At 49.4% G+C, this 15,075-nt stretch overlaps 1 pseudogene; it reads right to left on the bottom strand.

Moving 5' to 3' along the window:
- Positions 1-8,841: 8,841 nt before the first annotated feature.
- LOC139363453 (POU domain, class 5, transcription factor 1-like) lies at positions 8,842-13,821 on the bottom strand (annotated as a pseudogene).
- Positions 13,822-15,075: the final 1,254 nt, after the last annotated feature.

The raw sequence follows: 15,075 nt of genomic DNA, 5'->3' as shown, positions 1-15,075 counted from the left end.
CTGAGCCAGGCGTGGGATATAATCTCCTGGTACGCTGTGTGCTAAGACCTTTGGAAAAGCATGGTGTTTAGGTGGCAATGTCCCAGTTTTCCAGGTACAGTCTGTCATGGCTTCTCTTAGCTAGGAAAGGGAAGTCCCCTGACCCCTTGCATTTCCTGGGTGAGGCGATGCTCTACCCTGCTTTGGCTCGCCCTCCGTGGGCTGCACCCACTTTCCAAACAGTCCCAATGAGATGAACCAGGTACCTCAGTTGGAAATGCAGAAATCACTCATCTTCTGTGTCGATCACGCTGGGAGCTGCAGACCAGAGCTATCCCTATTTGGCCATCTTGGAATGAAACTTCTCTTACATTTCTATAAAAAACAGGTATATTTTCATTTGAAAAACTCTATTTTAGGAAATATAATCAAGTAACTAGCAGGCTGCCCAGCACTGGTGTAAAATACAAACCTGTAAAGCCAGCCTGGGCTGCTGCCCATTCACATCCCCCAGAAGAAGACTTCATCCTGAGTCTTGTGATTAGTATTCTTTTGTAATTCTTTAAAGATTTGTGCAATAAGTATATATATATTCCCAAAGCAAATAATAGTTTTGCTGGTTTTTAAGCTTCCTATACAGCAAATTCCTACTGCATTTTGTTTTCCCATGATGTACATTACATATAGGAGTTATCTGTGGTGTGGGAGGCTGTCATTCATTCATTTTTACTGCTGAAGGTTTACATTTTATGGTTATACCACAATTTCACTACTTTCCTTTTGATGTATATGTGGCTGATTCCAGTTTTTGCAATAAACATTAGTGTGCACGTCTCCTGTGCACATAGGCAAGAAAGCCCCCCAGAGTGTACGATTAAGAATGGGTTGGTTGGATGATACTTGTATAGGACTTAAACCCTACTAGATAATGATAATATGATTTCCAAAGTGATTGTGGCTGCTTAAACTTTTACAATAAATATGTAATACTTGATGTTGATGATGTGTTCTGAAAACACTGAGTTGAAGGAATTGAGTTAAAAGCCACTGTCTCGACTGCAGAATTACAGCAAGCATTTTTATTCAGACTCTGTTAATAACTTCCTGTGGTTTACTTGTTTCTCATATACCACAGCATTATACTTTTGACATATAGATTCAGAAAATGCTTCCTTAAAGCCCGATCACATAGAGTTATTTATATATTAGGAAAATTTCATAATAAAAAGGAAAAAATGGAGGAAGAGAGGGAAAGAAGGAGGAATGGAGGAAGGAGTGAAAGAAGAAAAGAAGGAAGGGGAAGGGGAAGGGGAAGGAAACGGGGATGAGAAGGAGGGAGGGAGAGAGGTTGAATGGAAATAGAGAAGAAAGGGTGGGAGGGAGGGACAGAAGGAAGGAGAAAGGGAAGGAACAAAGGAGAAAATAAACTAAAATAAAGAATAGGTGTAGAGAAACTAGAAACCCTTATATCAGGAAAATAGGAGGACATAAAACAGATGTAGTTAACCTCTATAGAATAATGGAAATGTAAGAGGGCTTTATTAGTTATCTGTTGCTGTGTAACAAACTACCCCCAAATTTAGTGACTTAAAGCAACAAACATCGACAAACTCAAAAGCATAATGCAAATACCAGCAAAATGGAGCCAATACAGGTAGAAGAAGTTGAATAAACAAAAGGATTTTACAAATTGGGATAAATTAGAGGACACTGGTGTGCAGATGAAAATGATTTTGTAGTCCAAATCCTCCAAAAAGCAAGTGCCACCATGGGATTAAAGTTACAGCATTTTATTAGGGGACACACTTGTCAGATGATATTGCAAGGGAGGCAGATTACCCTGGGAAAGGCAACAGACCAAGATGTGTGACCCTCCCATGATGGACAGAAAGAGAGAAGATTTACTGGACGTTTCCTAGACCACAGGTAATCCTAGGAGAGTTGAGAGTTTAGCAAGGCCATGGAGGAGTCCTCGAGCTACAGTTGGCCATCAGAAGAGTCTCCCACCCCCCAGGAATGTCCTGCCTTAGTGTCACTGGTATGACCCATCACTGGTTGGGAACAGCCCATGGGAAGCAGGGCCTCAGCACCGATGCTACTGAGGATATTAGAGCACAGGAGCAGGGCCTTGGGAGATTACCCAGGAGTGTGACTCACACCTTCTGCCCTGCTGGGTCTGGGCCCTTGGAAATCAAATCCTCTCAGGCTGAATTGCTAGATGATTCTGCTCACACTTACAATGAGGTAAGGGAAACCAGAAGGCCCCCAGGTGGATCTCTGGTTTCCACACTTCTGCCCTCATTGTTTGAAAGTAGTCATGCCTCGTCCTGGGGATGAGGATCTATTACCTGGGCCTGGAGAGGAGGAGACTCTTCTTCTCACTAGGTGGTCTCTGGGCACATACTGTCCACACTTCTCTGATGACAACCGTAATGTGTATTTCTGTGGGCTGTCTTTTGTCTCCTTTTAAGGGTACCCTCCTTGGAAACGAGGACCTTGTACCCTGCACAGCCCAGTGTTGGGAGATAAAATATGCAAAATACCCTAGTGGGTGAATCAAAGGGATTGGACATGGAGCCAAACCTGCTTCCACCTTTTGATTTCTGGACCCACATGTTCTTCCTATTGAGAACACAGCACTATAGAAACATCTCTGATTCAAACAATGCAGCCTATATTGAAAGATGGCACCCACCCCTCAGAGTGCTTCCTCCAGGCTGGCACTGAGCTGTGCCTATAGAAGACCTGTCCAGCATTCCTTGTGGCTGGCAGCCCCTGGGTGATGCAGATAGATGGTGATAGGATTAGTGGAACCCACAGCCACGGAAGCATTGAAAATTTCCCTGCCAAGTGGGTCTTTCAGGCAGATAATGGGCTAAGAGCACCGCCTAGCCTGTGGATCAGGAATGTCAACAGCACCCGGAAAGTGGTGCTGGCTGTGTCTGAGAGCAGGACAGGAAACCCCACCCATGGAATAGGTGCCTAACCCTGTGAAGATGAACCTCTGGCCCTTCCAGGATGGAAGTTGCTTAATGTAGTCAACTTGTTACTTAGTGGCTAGTCAACTAAAGAAGCAGTGCCCCACTAGGGCACATCATGGGCCTCAAATGCCGATGAGTTGGACATTCAGAGGTGGCGGCAGCTGGATCTGCCTTGGTAGGGGGGAGTCAGTGCTGCTGGCCCCATACATGGCCTCATGTCTGCCACTGTGACTGCTCCATTCATGCGCCCATCCTACCAGGCCTGGGCTCACCCATGGTGAAGGCAGCTAACTTCCATTTGTCTGTTTGCTTCTTCAGTGCCACTTCAGACTTGGGTGTTTTCTGTGGGGGTCAACATGGGATTCAGGGTCAACATGGGATTCAAACTCAACCCGGGTGGACCATTTTCATTTCCTGATGAATGCTGTTGGGCCTGCGCAATTTACGACTTTGTGGGTCAGAAAGACACTTGGAATCACATCATTGCTTGATGTCCTGTGGTCAAGCATTCTATCTAATCAGGACAAGAAACAGTAAAAGTTGCTTCTGACAGGGGCCATATGTCTCTGCTGTGGATGACTTGATCTTACTCCAGAATTGAGACCCTCCACTGTGACTCTCCCACTGGTGCTTGGTTCAGCTCCATCCTGCATCTTTCCCTACCACTGGCACCACCAGCACCATGGGATCTGAGGGATGCTGGCTGCTTGCACCGTGGCCTGGATCTGCTGCAGGGTCCTTCCCTGTGTAGGCCACACTTGAAGCTGGCCTCCTCCTATGTCACCTAGAGTGTGGGCCAAAGCAACTTACCTAGATGTGGAATGTGGTGTCGTCAGAACTCAAAGAACCTCATCAGGCAGTGTGCTTTCTGCCTTCTGGTGAGGATGCAAGATGAAACAGTTTGTCTTTTACCTTGGAGGGGACACATCTGTAAGCTGGTAAACACTTGGCACTTGTTCACCCATAAAACATCACTTCAGTGGCCACCTTTTTTTTTTTTTTTTTTTTTTTTTTGAGATGTAATTTCGCTCTTGTTGCACACTCTGGACTGCATTACCGCCACCTTGGCTCACTGCAACCTCTGCCTCTCGGGTTCAAGTGGTTCTCCTGCCTCAGCCTCCCAAGTAGCTGGGATTATAGGCATGTGCCACCACACCCGGATAATTTTGTATTTTTAGCAGAAACAGGGTTTCTCCATGTTGGTCAGGCAGGTCTCCAACTCCCGACTTCAGGTGATCCACCCACCTTGGCCACCCAAAGTGCTGGGATTACAGGCATGAGCCACTGCTCTCAGCCGAGTGGCCACTCTTGAAGCTCTGTAAAGTTTGTCTTCACATTCTGGATTGCATGTGTTTTGCCAAGGAGTACAGTGCACCTCTTACCTGCTGCTCATCCACCCCAGTCAACAGGAAGTTGTCAATAAAACGAGCTGATTTAATATCCTATATCCAGTGTGGCTAGTACAGTCTTAAGACTATGCTATAGAGGGCAGGGGAGTTACAATAGCCCTGAGACAAACTATAAATAGATGTTTTGTGGATCCCACATGAATGTGAATCACTCCATATCCACTTTCTAATTGAAGTGGAAAGGAACACACTCACCAGATCCACAGCTACATGCTGTGTGCCCGAGGCTTTATTAATCTGCTCTATCAGTGATATTCAGACAACATAAAAGTTGCAATTATAACTCCTACTTGGCCATACCTGGAGTAATTTCATTCATTCTTTAGACCTCATCAGGCTTCCTCGGGGACAGGTTGCTGAATTACATAGACACAACAGACAGCCTCAACACCACCCCTCATCCTTCAGCTCTCTATTGGTGGTGCAACCTCCAAAATACTTGCAGTGTCTTCCACAAGACCCACCTGGGTCACGCTATGATTTTTGATTTGGCCAGATAGGGGCACTGTCAGTTTCCCTTGGGCTTTCAGCACAATGACAGCCCTTACTCTATAGACTAGGGACCCAGTGTGGGGGTGACTCCACCTAACAGTGCATCAGTGTCAATTATGCACTCAGGGAATTGGAAGATAATGAGGGCTGAGTCTATGGATCCAGTGGTCCCATTGTGGGCCATAATGTGTCCAGGTTTACTCCCTGGCCTTCGTAAGCTGTGATGGGAGACATGATGGTGCTGTGGGCATCTGGGCATCAATGTAGCTCACACCTAGTGCTAATAATCCCCCTAGTTCTGCCTGTTTCCTTTCCCCAGTGTACAGTCTCCTGTGTAAATTACTATAGGTTCCTCTGCCGAATGACTGAGGGAATTGTCCCAGCATATACTTCTGTGGGGTTGCAGTGTCTTTCTCCTAGGGATATGGACTCCTCCTCTGTCACTGAGATCTGAATCTGAATCTTGTGGACTCCTCCTCTGTCACTGAGATCTGAATCTGAATCTTGGTTGAGGTCTAGGCATTGAGGATGGGATCGTGACTTTGTATTGGGTCAAACACCTTCACCCTCCTGCTCCTCAGTTCTTTCTTTCTTATCATAGACATCAAGCAGCGCCCTTGTTGGCTACCTGTCCTAACCTTGGGACACCACCCTCTATTAACCTTCCCCACACTACCTGCAGCTCGAGTCCTCTTGGCTGCTCCTCTGAAGTTGCCATAGTAACCGTGCCCTCTGGCTTCTGCAGGTCACTGTCACCATGTGGTCTCTGTCTCTTCAGGGCCACACTCTTCCCAAGGATATTAATAAATGCAACTCTGAGACCATCTTTACTACCATATCCCCAGCCTGCAGAGGACAATACCCAGACACTTCTTAATGATGCAGGTCCCTCTCACCATCACGTTCCTGAGGCTCTGGTGGAAAGTGTGTCCTCTGGGCCCTCTTGTAGAGCATAGTCCTGGTGGGCCTTCCCCATGCCCACTTTCCTCAGCCTCGTTATTCCATCACCTACATTTTCCAGAGGAAGTAAGACATGTCTACCTTGTTGAGAGTTGGGCATCTTTTTTTCCAGTTTATATGGATTCACCCCAGCAGTGGAATAACTTCCATTTGTCAAAGTCCTGGGGTGTTTAATAAACCCATGCCCTGAGAAACTGCTTCCAAGCCAAATGACTTTTATTCATCCAGACTGAAATTCTGGTTCCTTAATCAAAGGCCCTCAAATTCCAATCCCAGAAGTGGTCCCCAGCCTCCTATGGGGATGTGCTAGCAGTTCCTGCAAAGCTCCTAAGTGGGATTCCCATGGCATCATAGGGGTGAGGCTTCTGTAGCATCTTCCAGGATAAGAAGTGGGAACCATTACTAGAAAAGGGTGAGCCTCCTCTGCATGCCCCGAAGATCCTAGATAGCACCCATCGCATAATCCTATTCCAGTTTGCAGAATCTCAGGTTTCCCCACCAGGGCCCTGACTTTCCTGTAACAGGCCTGCTTTGGCTGAGTGTCAAACATCTCTAGAGCACTGTGGCCCTCATAATGAGGTCTTCAGCTACCATTCCACACTATCTGCCCTTTTGTTACAGGAGATAAAGACCTCTCCATGAGATACTGCAGAGGCTGTCACATGTAGCCAGTGACAGCTGTTAACATTCCGCAGATTCTCATGATCCTTTCATAGGGCAACAATGCAGCCGAGCAGTAACCAGCCAACTCCCCTGTCTTTGTAGGTTTCCCCCAACCCCATCCTTATTGTACAGGGCATTCTATCACCACACCTGCCATAGCACCCTCTAACCAGGGCATCTTCTCAGCTCAGCACTAGTGAGACCCACAGCAGCTCAGCTGCACCTTGTGCCATGGAGTTTCTGTGTCCCCCACCAACCCGGGTGGCATCCTCTTGGCCTGCCAGGCAGTGGGAAAGCTCACCAAGGGTGAGTAACAGGGAGTGGATGGCAGGATCACTAGATTGGGAATCTCAGTGGGGTGGAAGGATTGTTGGAATTCATGTACTGCAGAACGGACTTCAAGCCTGGAATGCAGGCACATAGACAATGAGTAGTCACTGATATTATATCACAGCATATGAAAAAAATGATAGTATCTGTGTCCTCAGAGCCTGTGGCCACCTTGCATGGGATGAGTGGAAAGATGGCCAGACGGGGGGAAGTGCGAGATTGAGAGCATGGAAGGGTTGGGGTTCTTGGGCATGATGAGGCCTAGGGGATGACAAGGGCACGAGATTCAGGGAAGAGAGGAGTTCCAGGATCTGAGAGGCCAGGGAGAGAGGGCATCTTCTCTGCTGTATGGGTGTCTATCGCTGCCATAGCCATACAAATTACCACAAACCAAGTGGCTTTAAACAGCACCTAATTATCATGTCACAGTCGTGTCGGTTGCAAGTCCACACAGTCTCACAGGGCTAATATCAACGTACGGGCAGGTCTGCGTTCTTTCCTTGAGACTCTGGGAAAGAATCCACTTCCAAGCTCATTCAGGTTCTTGTCTGAATTCACTTCCTTGCAGATAGAACAGAGGTTTCCACTTCCTTGTTAAGAGCCAACCTTAGAGGGTATCCTTAAAAGAAGACAAAAGACAGCCCACTGAACTACACATGACAGTTGTCACCAGAGAAGTTTGGACAGTGTGTGCCCAGAGACCACCTGGTAAGAAGAGGATTCTGCTCCTCTCCAGGCCCAGGTAATAGACCCTCATCCCCAGGAGGAGGCATGGCTACTTTCACACAATGAGGGCAGAAGTGTGTGTGGAAACCAGAGATTCACCTGGGGGCCTTCTGGTTCCCCTTGCCTCATTTAAGTGTGAGCAGAATCATCCAGCAATTCAGCTCGAGATGACTTGATTTCAAAGGGCCCAGACCGGTCAGGGCAGGTTTGAGTCACACTCCTGGGTCATCTCCCAAGGCCCTGCTCCTGTGCTCTGACACCCTCAGTAGCATTGGTGCTGAGGCTCTGCTTCCCATGGGCTGTTCCCAACCAGTGAGGGGTCATACCAGTGACACTAAGGCAGGACATTCCTGGGAGACAGGGGAGTCCTCTGATGACCAACTGTACCTTGAGGACTCCTCTATGGCCTTGCTTAACTCTCCTTAGATTGCCTGTGGTCTAGGACATGTCCAGGAGACCTTCTATCCTCTGTCCATCATGGGGGGATCACACTCGCATCTTGGTCTGCCGCCTTTCTCAGGGTAACCTGTCTCCCTCACTATATCTTCTGACAGGTGTGTCCCCTATAAAATGCTGTAACTTTAATCCCATGATGGAACTTGCTTTTTGGAGTATCTGGACTGCAAAATCATTTTCATCTCCACACCAGTGTACTCTTACTTATTCCAATTTGTAAAATCCTTTTGCTTATTCAACTACTTCTATCTGCATTGGCACCATTTTGCTGGTATTTGTATTATGCTTTTGAGTTTGTCAATGTTCATGGCTTTAAGTAAATTTGGGGGTAGTTGGTTACACAGCAACGGATAACTCATGAAGCCTTCTTATATCTGCAGGAACAGATTCTCCAGGCTGCCTCTCACTCGGTTCTCGATACTGGTTCGCTTTCTCTTTCGGGCCTGCACCAGGGTTTCTGCTTTGCATATCTGTGCAGGTGGGAAGGGGGTGACAAGGGCAAGCTTTGGACTTGCTGAGTAACAGCATCACGGGGGTCTGTGACTAGATGTGTCAGCAAAGCCAGGTGGTGTGAAAAGGTAGGATCCTGGAAGGGTTGGCTCTGGACCTTATCCCAGCAGAACTGAGGAATTTTACTCCATCCCACTGAGAACCACTGCACCAAAGACGGAGAGCTACAAGCTAGGGATGGAAGCAATGGAAATTAGGCCAAGAAAGGGAAGGTCCCCATGTATCCCCCTCCCACCCTCACCTCCTGAAGATTTTCATTGTTGTCAGCTTCCTCCACCCACTTCTGCAGCAAGGGCCGCAGCTTACACATGTTCTTGAAGCTAAGCTGCAGAGCCTCAAAGCGGCAGATGGTCGTTTGGCTGAACACCTTCCCTGGGGGAGGCCAGTCAAAGGAGAAGCAAAGTGAGGGAGCATGCAGGGCCCTTGTGACCCTGAGATCCAAGCTTCCCACCTCTTCCCAGAGGGAGCTCAAAGCCCAAGCATCTTCTCCCTCTCTCCACTCCTCTTCACGGGTGAGGGTGGAGTCTGCCCCTGTGCCTCCCCCACTCCCTTGATGGGGAGGAAAAGGCCTAGATTCAGGAATGTTCCTTAGAAGGGAGATGTGGTCAGAACATGCTGAGGGGAACCCACCAAATAGAACCCCCAGGGTGAGCCCCACATCGGCCTGTGTATATCCCAGGGTGATCCTCTTCTGCTTCAGGAGCTTGGCAAATTGCTCAAGTTCTTTCTGCAGAGCTTTGATGTCCTGGGACTGGATTTTAAAAGGCAGAAGACTTGTAAGAACATAAACACACCAGTTATCAATCTCCCCTTTCCATTCGGGATTCAAGAACCTACGTGTGGCCCCAAGGAATAGTCTGTAGAAGTGCCTCTACCTTCCAAGCTGCCCACCTAACTTCTAGAAATAACTTTTCCACAAATGTCATTCACCCACTCCCTGTTCACTGACTCATGCATGTAACAAGGGACTGGTCTTCCCCCAGAAACTGGCACATCCAGGGGATGCAGAGCACCATGAAAGGACAGAGAGACCCTGGACTCGAGGAGAACACCTGTCAGGTTATGAAGGTTAGAAGCTCTTTGCTGGGCGTGGTGGCTCAATTCCAGCACTTTGGGAGGCTGAGTTGGGCAGACACGAGGTCAGGAGTTCAAGACCAGCATGGCCAACATGGTGAAAGCCTATCTCTACTAAAAATACAAAAATTAGCCGGGTGTGGTGGCATACACCTGTAATCCCAGCTACTCAGGAGGCTGAGGCATGAGAATCGCTTGAACCCGGGAGGCAGAGGTTGCAGTGAACTGAGATCGCACCACTGCACTCCAGCGTGGGTGACAGAGCAAGACTCTGTCTCAAAGAAAAACAAAAAAAGAAGCTAGCTCATTTAATACTTGCAAAATTCTCTTTCACTCAAGTATCACCCCCAGTCTAAGGACGTTTTGACATTAGAGAAATAGGTAAGCTGCTAAGTTCTGGGTTAATTAAAAAGGAAGAGCATCATGTCTCAGAAGCTAAATTCGGTATACTCTCCCCAGCTTGCTTTGAGGGCCCCACAAACTATGACATGCCATGCGTGTACCCAAACACAGCAAAAAAGCAACAGGTGTCATAAGAATGAATAAAGTGCTTTGTGTGTACTTACTGCTCATTTAAAAAATTGATTATCCCTCATCTTTACTGTATCTTTTTCACTACAGCGGCATCCTAATTGATTTTTGAATTCAAGAGATTTATCGAGCACCTTCTATAAGCCAGCGGCTATACAAAGTGGACAGGGCCCTGACGCCCAGAGTGACAGAAGTGCTGTGTGGCACTTGTTCTCCAAGTCACCCACTTGGATCTCTTCCAAGTGCACTTTCCTTTTTTTCCTGCTCTATCACTTTTTAATAATAAACTTCCACTCCTGCTCTGAAAAATAAAAAAGGAAATAAAATAAAAAATGGCCAGGCACAGTGGCTCATGTCTGTAATCCTAGCACTTTGGGAGGCCGAGGCGGGCAGATTGCTTGAGCCCAGGAGTTGGAAAGCAGCCGGGGTAACATAGTGAGACCCGTGCTGCCCCTTTTCCTACCACCGCTGCCTCTGTTTAAAAAGAAGTTATGGAAAAAAGTAAAGCAGTCTGGGAGCGGTGGCTCAAGCCTGTAATCCCTTTACTTTGGGAGGCCAAGGTGGATAGATCACTTGAGGTCAGAAGTTCAAGACTAGCCTGGTCAACATGGCGAAACCCCATCTCTACTAAAAATACAAAAATTAGCCAGGCATCGTGGCACTCCTCTATAATCCCAGCTACTCAGGAGGCTAAGGCAGGAGAACTGCTTGAACCCAGGAGGTGAAGGTTGCAGTGAGCCAAGATCGCAACACTGCACTGCAGCCTGAGGGACAGAGTGAGACTCCGTCTCAAAAAAAAATAACAATAAATAAATAAAGCAGTCTACAGGACTAAAGGAAGGAAAGGGATTATGGAGGACGGTGACACTTTTAAAGACAGAGAAGGTGATTATCTGAGCAAAGGACAAGAATGGCAAGGCCCTGAAGTGGACCTGCCAGAGCCCAAAGCTGGTCTGGTGGCTAGGTGGATCCTGTTGCGGACGTAGTGACTTTGTTTTAGTCCGAGTGAAATGATCTCTCACTTTTTTTTTTCCCCGAAGATGGAATCTCATTCTGTCACCCAGGCTGGAGTGCGGTGGCCTGATCTTGGCTCACTGCAATCTCTGCCTTCTGGGTTCAAGCTATTCTGCCTCAGCTGCCTGAGTAGCTGGGACTACAGGCACCCACCACTATGCCCGGCTAATTTTTGTATTTTTAGTAGATATGGAGTTTCACTGTGTTGGCCAGACTGGTCTCAAACTCCTGACCTCAAGTGATCTGCCCACCTTGGACTCCCAAAGTGCTGGGATTACAGGGTGAACCACCGCACCCGGTCTCATCTTTTCTTTCTTTCTTTTTTTTTTTTTTTTTGAGAGTTTCGCTCTTGTTGCCCAGGCTGGAGTGCAATGGCACGATCTCGGCTCACCACAACCTCCACCTCCCAGGTTTAAGTGATTCTCCTGCCCCAGCTTCCCAAGTAACTGGGATTACAGGCATGTGCCACCACGCCCAGCTAATTTTGTATTTTTAGTAGAGCTAGGATTTCTCCATGTTGGTCAGGCTGGACTCGAACTCCTGACCTTAGGTTATTTGACCGCCTCGGCCTCCCAAAGTGCTGGGATTACAAGCGTGAGCCACCGTGCCCAGCCTCTAGTTGACATATTGGCCACAGACAGTAGGGAGGAAGCAGTAGAATTCGAGAAGCTACTGCAGTAATCCCAGCAGAGATGATAGTGGCTGAGGGCAGGGGGTTAGGCTGTGATTGATTCAGGATATTTCCTAAGGATAGGATGTAGGATGTGAAAGAAACTGAGGATGACTGGGCTCGGCCTTGAGCAACTGGGTGATCGGGGTGGAGCAGTTCAGGGAGCCATCACAGGAGACAGAAAACGCGGTAGTCATCTAGTGTCTAAATGGCATTTAAGCCTTGAGGGTGGGTGAGAGGAAGGAAGGGTAGATTGAGCAGAGGTTGAAGGACCGAGCCCTGGGGCATGCCAGTGAGGCTGCCGGGGGACAGAGGAACACAGCTAGTGAGGAAAAAAACAAGGCCTTTTTGTACTCCTGAAGCCTCAAAGGGTGCTTGATCATATCAATTTCAAATAGGCTGTTTTCATTCCCAACTTCTGCTCAGCCAATAACTCAAACTGGTAAATGCCCTCTGCTATCTTAGATTTTCCAAATTCTATTTTGGGGACTTGGAATAAAGTAAACACCGGCCCAAATCCTTGCTTCATCATTTAGCAGTTAAAACCCGTTAAATAGGATAATAATACCTCCCCCTAGGAGATTTTGTGCTGGTTAATGAGGTCATGATGTATAAACGGAGCACACAGCCAGGCACTTAGGAAGTGGACCACAATTGCCAGCCATTATCATTCAAGGCTCAGCAGTGACCTCCTGCAAAGAGGCTGGGGCTTCTCCGTCACTCCAGAAACCAGTCACACCTTTTTGTGAGGTCTCAAGGCTTAGTACTTAATCTCTAATTGCTTACACTTGTCGCCTTGAAGGACTGGAAGATACATCTTTAATAGTCCTCAGCAGGGCTGGATGCCTTCAATCCCTCAGCAGCTCTACATTTGGGGAATGGCCTGGAGAAATCTCTCACCATTTTTCTTGTTTACAACTTTGGAACCGAGGCTGAAGTCAATCAAAATCCAGCTCTCTACAAGGGGTGCCAGGGTGTGCACCTTAACACAGTGGCAAGTCACTGGCCTGAGGCACAGGTCAAGGGAGGACAAGCCCTATACTTGACTGCAGGTAAACCCAGCTCCACACGTGCACACACACAGCCCAAACAGGAGCCCCTATCAGAAACGAGCCACACCCTAGACTTTCAGGAACAATAATCCTGGGATAAGCACTGTTTTCACCCCCAGGCTCTGCTTAACCCTAAGGCCAAGATCTTGGGTCTGATAAGGGTCAAGCAGGACTAAGGGTGGGAAAAGGAGCTCAAACCAACCCCAAGCTGAGTCTGGTGCTGGACCGGTAATGAATGACCTGACCCTGGGCAGGCCTAGGAAATGTGAGAGACCCTGACAAGGGCTGGGCCAGAGCAAAGGCCAGCCTGGGCCAACTTCCGACTCTCCCAGGCTTCTCTGCCCTCACCTGCAGTTGTCTCTTCGAATTCCAGCTTCCAGTTCCCACCCGGCCCCTGCCTGCCAAGGCTGCCTGCAGTCGATACACACCCCTCCCAGGCCAGGACAGCTGCCCCTGCCTGCTCCTCTCCTGGGTGCCAGGTCTGGGCAGCTGCAGGTGACCACTTCCCCATCAGGCTGCCCTGTCATGACCACCTCCCCACACCCCAACCCCGTCGAAGCTCACTTGCCTCCTCCGGGTTTTGCTCCAGCTTCTCCTTCTCCAGCTTCACGGCACCAGTAGGGACGGTGCAGGGCTCTGGGGAGGCCCCATCGGAGTTGCTCTCCACCCCGGCTCCTGCTTCGCCCTCAGGCTGAGAGGTCTCCAAGCCGCCTTGGGGCACTAGCCCCACTCCAACCTGAGGCCCACAGTACGCCATCCCCGCACAGAACTCATATGGCGGGGGGCACGGGGGAATCCCCCACACCTCAGAGCCTGGCCCAACCCCCGGCCCGATTCCTGGAGGGCCTTGGAAGCTTAGCCAGGTCCGAGGATCAACCCAGCCCGGCTCCGGCCCCCCTGGCCCATCACCTCCACCGCCTGGAGGGGGCGAGAAGGCGAAATCCGAAGCCAGGTGTCCCGCCATGGGGAAGGAAGGCACCCCAAGCCGGGGGCCTGGTGAAATGAGGGCTTGCTAAGGGACTACTCAACCCCTCTCTCCCTCCCCAGTCCCACCCACTAGCCTTGACCTCTGGCCCCGCCCCCTGGATGGGTGGAGGAGAGGAAGGTGGGGGAGAGAAACTGAGGCGAAGGATGTTTGCCTAATGGTGGTGGCAGTGGTGTCTGTGGAAGGAGACAACCGGGAGACACAACTGGGCGCCCCTCCAGGACCTTGGCACAGGTCCCCCACCGAAACCTTTTTTTTTAAGACAGGGTCTTATTTTGTTGCCCAGACTGGAGTGCAGTGGGGTACAATGCTGGCTCATTGCAGCCTCGATCTACTGGGCCGAAGCAATCCTTCTGCCCCAGCCTCCTGAGTGGCTGGGACTACAGGCTTGGACAACCTCGACCTGTTGATTTTTTTATTTTTAGTAGAGATGGGGTCTTGCTATGTTACCCAGGCTGGTCTTGAATTCCTGTCCTCAAGCGATCCTCCCGCCTCTGCCTCCCAGTGTCAGGATTAAAGGCGTGAGCCACCACACCCAACTTTCAACTCCCAACCTGCGCCCTGGCACTCTCTCGGGCTCTGCACGTCCCAGCTGTCTGGAATCACTCCTACACCACCATGTTCTTCAGGAACCCAGGTGCTTGACCCCCTCTCCAAAGACCTCTGGCACTGTGCTTCACGGGGGGCCAGTCACCCTCTCAGCTCCTCAAATTTATTGAATGTGTGTGTGGAGCTATCCCTCAATGCATCAACAGCCATAAGCACACTGGCCAGCTGCTCCCTGATGCCCTCCCCCTGACCCATCCAGAACCCTAGGCATTCCCATCCAGATACTGGCCAAATCCAGCCACCCCACAGCCTGGGTGCCTGGCACCATCTGCCCAGCCTGCCAAGTTTCACCCCATCTTCAAGAGTAGACTGCCAGACTGGGCCTCCGTGTGTATCCCTCTCACCCCTTTTCCAGAATCATACTCTGAAGTCTCCTCATCTAACAGACTGAGGGGTTGGCCCCTACTTCCCCTTCAAGGGACCAGGCTTTGGACTGACTGGGCCTCAGTTTCCCAACCTTTGCCCAAACAGAGGGATCTGACACCCGCTTGGGGCCCCCTCCACTATAGAACCTGCACATCAGGTTCCTTGCTCCCCTCTCAACCAAAACTCAGACATCTAATACCACAGTAGGCCCCGTTCTCCCTCCCCCACCTCCCTGGCCCAGGCCTCCAGCCCTAGGCCCTGGGTGGGG

Source organism: Macaca nemestrina, chromosome 5 (assembly GCF_043159975.1).
Source record: "Macaca nemestrina isolate mMacNem1 chromosome 5, mMacNem.hap1, whole genome shotgun sequence".
NCBI lineage: Eukaryota > Metazoa > Chordata > Mammalia > Primates > Cercopithecidae > Macaca > Macaca nemestrina.
Note: the sequence above shows the minus strand (reverse complement) of the source record. Positions and strands in the feature narration are given on the sequence as shown.